The following is a 6,000-nucleotide window of genomic DNA, read 5'->3' as shown; positions in this document are numbered from 1 at the left end:
AGTAAGTATTTTTTATCATTTATAATCATAAATTATGTTAAGTAACTAAATATTTATAAAAATTATTTATAAATTAAAAACATGTTAAAATTATTTATTCTTTTGGAACATGTTTAAATTATTTTATTTTAAACAAATCATGTAAATCTCTCTGATTTCAGAGAGTTTTTCCTTATGAAACTCAGAATCTCGAAAAATATAAAGTAGCTGATGGGTTCGTCAGAAACCCTATTCGAAAAGGAAGAGGAAAAGGGGAATTTATAAGTATACCCTTGGACAAACGAAAAAGACAAGTATGCCCCTTTACATACACATATTAACATTAACACCCCCCCTCAAACTTATGAAGGGGCAAGTACCATAAGTTTGCTTATGAGATGATGAAAACGAGGAGCTGTATGCGATTTGGTGAAGACATCAGCAAGTTGAGATGTGGAGGAAACATGGGGCAAGGTGAGAGAGCCATGTAAATAGTGATGCCGCACAAAATGACAATCAATCTTAATATGCTTCGTAAGCTCATGAAAAACAGGATTCTTGACAATCTGAATGGCACTTTGATTATCACAAAACATAGGGGTAGCAGATAGTTGAGGAAAGCCAAGTTCTTCAAGTAAGCGGCGAAATCAAATTAACTCAGCAGCAGTGGTTGCCATAGCCCGATATTCTGCCTCGGCAGAAGAGCGAGAGACAATGGATTGTTTCGTACTCTTCCAAGCCACCAAAGAATTACCAAGGAAGATACAATACCCAGTTGTCAATTTTTGATCTATCGGATCACCAGCCCAGCCAGCATCAGAATAACCAGTGAGAACCAAATCAGAGGTGGAAGACAAAAGTAAGCCATGATGCACACTCCCACGTAAGTAACGTAAGATACGGAGAACGGCTGTCCAATGAGTGGTACGAGGGGCAGAAGCAAACTGACTAACCACATGAACAACATAGGTAATATTAGGACAGGTGACCGTCAAGTAAACCAAAGACCCAACTACCTCTCTGTATCGGGTAACATCAGATAACAATTCACCATCTGTAGGGCTAAGGCGATGATTGAGTTCAATGGGAGAGTCCATAATCCGATCATCTGTCAATCTTGCTCGACTGATCACTTCAGAGATGTATTTTGATTGAGACAAAATATAACCTTTTGGAGAATAGGCAACTTCAATACCCAAAAAATACCGTAAATATCCAAGATCCTTCATTTCAAAGAGAGTATGAAGTTGTTGTTTAAGGTCTGCAATGTCATCTTCATCATCACCAGTCACAATCATATCATCAACATATAGAAGGACCACAATATGCCCCACAACACTTTTACAAATGAACATGGCAGAATCATAGTTTGAAGCAACAAAGCCTAGACGAATCATGGAGGAACTGAACTTCGCAAACCAAGCGCGAGGAGCCTGTTTGAGACCATATAAAGCCCGTCGAAGATGGCAAACATAACAACCAGGATGAGGAAGGCCTGGTGGTGGCCGCATATATACCTCCTTGGTCAAATCACCATTTAAAAAAGCATTTTTAATATCCAGTTGATGAAGATGCCATTTTTGAACTGCTGCAATAGAAATCAAGGTACGAATGGTCTTCATTTGAGCAACAGGAGCAAAAGTCTCATCATAATCAAAGCCTTTAGTTTGTGAGAAGCCTTTAGCAACTCACCGAGCTTTGTATCGCTCAAGCGCACCATCAGATTGAGTTTTGATTTTGAAAATCCATTTACAACCAATAGCATGCTTACCTGGAGGAAGTTGAACCAACTCCCAGGTACCTATTTGGTGCGAGGCAGGGATCTCATCATTAAATGGCTTGTCGCCAATTTGCATCGGATGCAGCTTCCTTGTATGACTTAGGCTCAACTAAAGAGTGAATCTTAGACAAAAAGGTCAAATCGGGGGAAGAGAACAAATATGAAGATGGACAATACCTCTGAGGGGGACGTCGGACACGAGTGGAAACGCGAGGGGTGGCAAGATGTGGATCACCAGAGTCCAGAGAGTCGAGAGGGAGAGACGCCATGGGAGAAGGTAAGTCAGTACCTGCATGTGACTGTTGTGAAGGTAGACTAGAGGAAACCTCCGGACGGAGGGGTGAATCAGTGGACAGATGGTGAGTCATTAACTCGTCATCATGGGGCTCATCAGATAAAAAGGGATCAATGTGTAACAATTCTGTATCATGCAAACCAGGAGTAGACAAGGGAATCCGAAAGTAACAGACCTGTTCCAAGAACTTAACATTGCGAGAAACAAAAAGTCTACCAGACTCAGGATGGTAACATCGGTATCCTTTTTAACCAAAACCATAACCAAGAAACACACATAATGCAGTTTTGGCAAACAATTTAGTGCGATAGGAAGGGGGTAATAAGACAAAGCATGCACAACGAAAGACACGCAAGTGTTCATAGGTTGGACGAACACCATACAACCGTTCAAAAGGGGAGATACTGCTAGAAACAAATGAAGGAATACGATTAATCAAATATGTGGCAGTATGAAGGGCTTCCCCCCAAAATTCAAAAGGGATAGAGGCATGGAGCAGTCAAGAGCGAGCGGTTTCAACAAGATGATGATGTTTATGTTCTGCAACACCATTCTGCTGAGGTGTATAAGGACAAGACAACTGATGAATAGTGCCCTCAGACTTTGGAAAATCATTCAATAAAGATGACATATTCACCACCCGAATCAAAGCGAAAAATTTAATGTGAGTGGAAAAATGGGTTTGCACCATAGCACAAAATTGAACATAAATAGAATAAAAATCTGATTTTCGATGCATAAGAAATATCCAAGAGAAACGAGTGAAATCATCGACAAGCAATGCATAAAAGCGAGCCCCACCTTTAGTGGGTACAGGTGCAGGGCCCAAACATCAGAGTGAACAAGATCAAAAGGAGAAGAAGTAACCGAGTGACTTAATGTAAAAGGTAAATGGCATTGTTTGCCAAGATTACAACCAACACAATCACTAAGAGGGGAATATTTAAAAGTAGAATCCAACATATTGTGTATGATCATAAACTGTAAACGAGAAGCAGAAACATGTCCTAAACGAGTATGCCATAAGTAAAAAGAATTATTTATAGAAAGTAAATCTTCCAACATGGATTGAACTGACAAACTAGACACCTGCAGAGATATTGGCAATTTTAAGTCATCAAGCAAGTAAAGACCACCTTCTCTATGGCCTATCCCAATCTGCCTCCCGAACTTGCGATCCTGTATAAGACAATGATCAGAAGCAAAGGTAATGGTAAGACTTAAATCAGTAAGTTTGCCAATTGAAAGAAGGTTAACAACTAGATGTGGAACATAGAAAACATCAGACAAAGACCAAGTAGGGTGAGTGACAATTCCAACCGAGGCTAGTGGCATGGGAGAGCCATTAACAGATTGGATGTTAACTGGGTGAGAAGGCTTAACACAATCATGTAAAAGAGACAAATGGGGTGTCATATGGTGTGTGGCTCCAGAATCTAAGATTCATTTGTGAGTGTCACTGGAGCCAGCCAAACAAGACATACCTGCATGGGATACAAATTGAGTACTGGGAGCAGACGACTTGCCAAGAATGCGAGTGAGCTCGGCAGCTAATGATGAGAGATTAGGCGTAGAATGTTGGGGGCAGCTAGTGCAGAAGGTGCATCTGAATAATCCAAAGATCCAATGGTAGCAGATGGACGAAAACCTCTATGTGGTGATGGACGACTAAATGTATGATGTGGTGCAGATTTGAAATGACCTTGATGTTGATGACTAGAGGCATGATGTTGTGTAGGTTTGAGATTGCCTTGATTTTTATTGTTGCTTTGCAATGAGGGGCACTGGTGTTTCCAATGAACTTTACCATGACAGTAGGAACATTCATCTTGTGGAACTGGCACTTTAGGCTTCCCTGATGACTGATGAGTATGAGAGTGTGTTCCAGAACCAAGTATGCCCCCTGATGGCTGAGGAGTATGAGTGTGTGTTCCAAAAACAAGTACCTGTGACATATCAGGTGATGATGTTTTACTGGAAGAAAGCCCACCCAAAGACCTCAACCATGTTTCTTCAGCCAGCAATTCAGATACAGTTGCAGACAAGGTGGGTAGCAGAGCTCTATGGATCATAGATCCTCTTATCAGTTCAAAATCACTGCGAAGGGATCTTCACACGCTCTGCTATATTTCGGGAGCTTCCGAAAGGAGGGGGGATCCAACATATATAGTTGATCCCACAGAGGTGTCATAAAGGAAGAGAATTCTTGAATTGTACTATCACCTTGCTTAGCGGACCGTAGTTCTTTCTCAATCTGATACATTTTGGCAAAGTTTGTCTGTTCATACAGAGTTTCCAAATAGTCTCATATTTCTTTTGCAGTCACATACTTCAAAAGTTGCAAATTGATAGACGGATCCACGGAGTTGTTGATCCAAGTGATGATTTTTGCATTTTCAGTCAACCACTTCTTATGTTCTTTGATGAAGTCAGTGGATGTAGGTTTTGAGCAGTGATTTGTCCATCAATGTAATCCTACAAGTCTTTTCCAACTAAAAAATTTTATTCTAAACAATTCAAACTATCTAAAATAAACTAAAATTTTATTTTTATCTGCATGTGCCTTTTGATTCAAAGTACTTTTGTGAATTTTACGCTTTCGTACACTAGAAAGAACTCTCGGTACTCTTAATTTATATATTTAATGAAATAAAAAAATCTTAATCTAACATATTTATTTATTAGTTTAAAAAAGTTAATATTTATCTTAGTTTATCTTATTAAAATTAAATCTATCAGAGTAGTTTTATGTAAAATAACCTGTTTTGTATTTATATAAATTAAGGATTATAACAATATATTTGATTTCAAATTTGTGAGAGAGAATTAAGCTATTAAAAAATTAAAAATACGGATATTATAAAATTAAGTAATTTTTATCATTTATATTGATAAATTATGTTAAATAACTAATTATTAATAAAATTTTTTAACAAATTAAAAACATGTAAAAAATATTTAATATTTAAAACATGTTAAAATTATTTTATTTTACACAAATCAAACTATCTAAAATAAACTAAGTTTTTTCTTTTTATCAGCATGTGCCTTTTGATTCAAAGTGCTTTGGTGGATTTTACTATCTCGTACGCAAGAAAGAATTCTCGGTACTCTTAATTTATATTTTTAAGTAAATTAAAAAATCTTGATTTAACATATTTTTTATTAGTTTAAAAATGTTAATATTTATCTGAGTTTTTCTTATAAAAATTAAATCTATCAGAATAGTTTTATGTAAAATAACGTCTTTTGTATTTATATAAATTAAGGATTTTAATGATATATTTGATTTCAAATTTGTGGGAGAGAATTTAGCTATTAAAAAATTAAAAATACGGATATTATAAAATTAAGTAATTTTTATCATTTATATTGATAAATTATGTTAAATAACTCACTCACCATCTGTGGGGGACGTCAGACACGAGTGGAAACATGAGGGGAGGCAAGATGCGGATCACCAGAGTCTAGAGAGTCGAGAGGGAGAGGCGCCATGGGAGAAGGTAAATTAGTACCTGCATGTGACTGTTGTGAAGGCAGACTAGAGGAAACCTCCGGATGGAAGGGTGAATCAGTAGATGGATGGTGAGTGATTAACTGGTGATCATGGGACTCATCAGATACAAAGGGATCAAGGTGTAACAATTCTATATCATGCAAACCAGGAGTAGACAAGGGAATCCGAAAGTAACAGAACTGTTCCAAGAACTTAACTTTGCGAGAATCAAAAAGTCTACTAGACTCAGGATGGTAACATCGGTATCCTTTTTTACCAAAACCATAACCAAGAAACACACATAATGCAGATTTGGCAGACAATTTAGTGTGACAGGAAGGGGGTAATAAGACAAAGCATGCACAACCAAAGACACGCAAGTGCTCATAGGTAGGACGAACACCATACAACCGTTCAAAAGGGGAGATACTGCCAAAAACAAATGAAGGA

The sequence above is a fragment of the Aristolochia californica genome, unplaced genomic scaffold (assembly GCF_029961685.1).
Source record: "Aristolochia californica isolate CCGP_79_NKW_82.1479 unplaced genomic scaffold, dmAriCali1.0.hap1 SCAF_5, whole genome shotgun sequence".
NCBI lineage: Eukaryota > Viridiplantae > Streptophyta > Magnoliopsida > Piperales > Aristolochiaceae > Aristolochia > Aristolochia californica.
Note: the sequence above shows the minus strand (reverse complement) of the source record.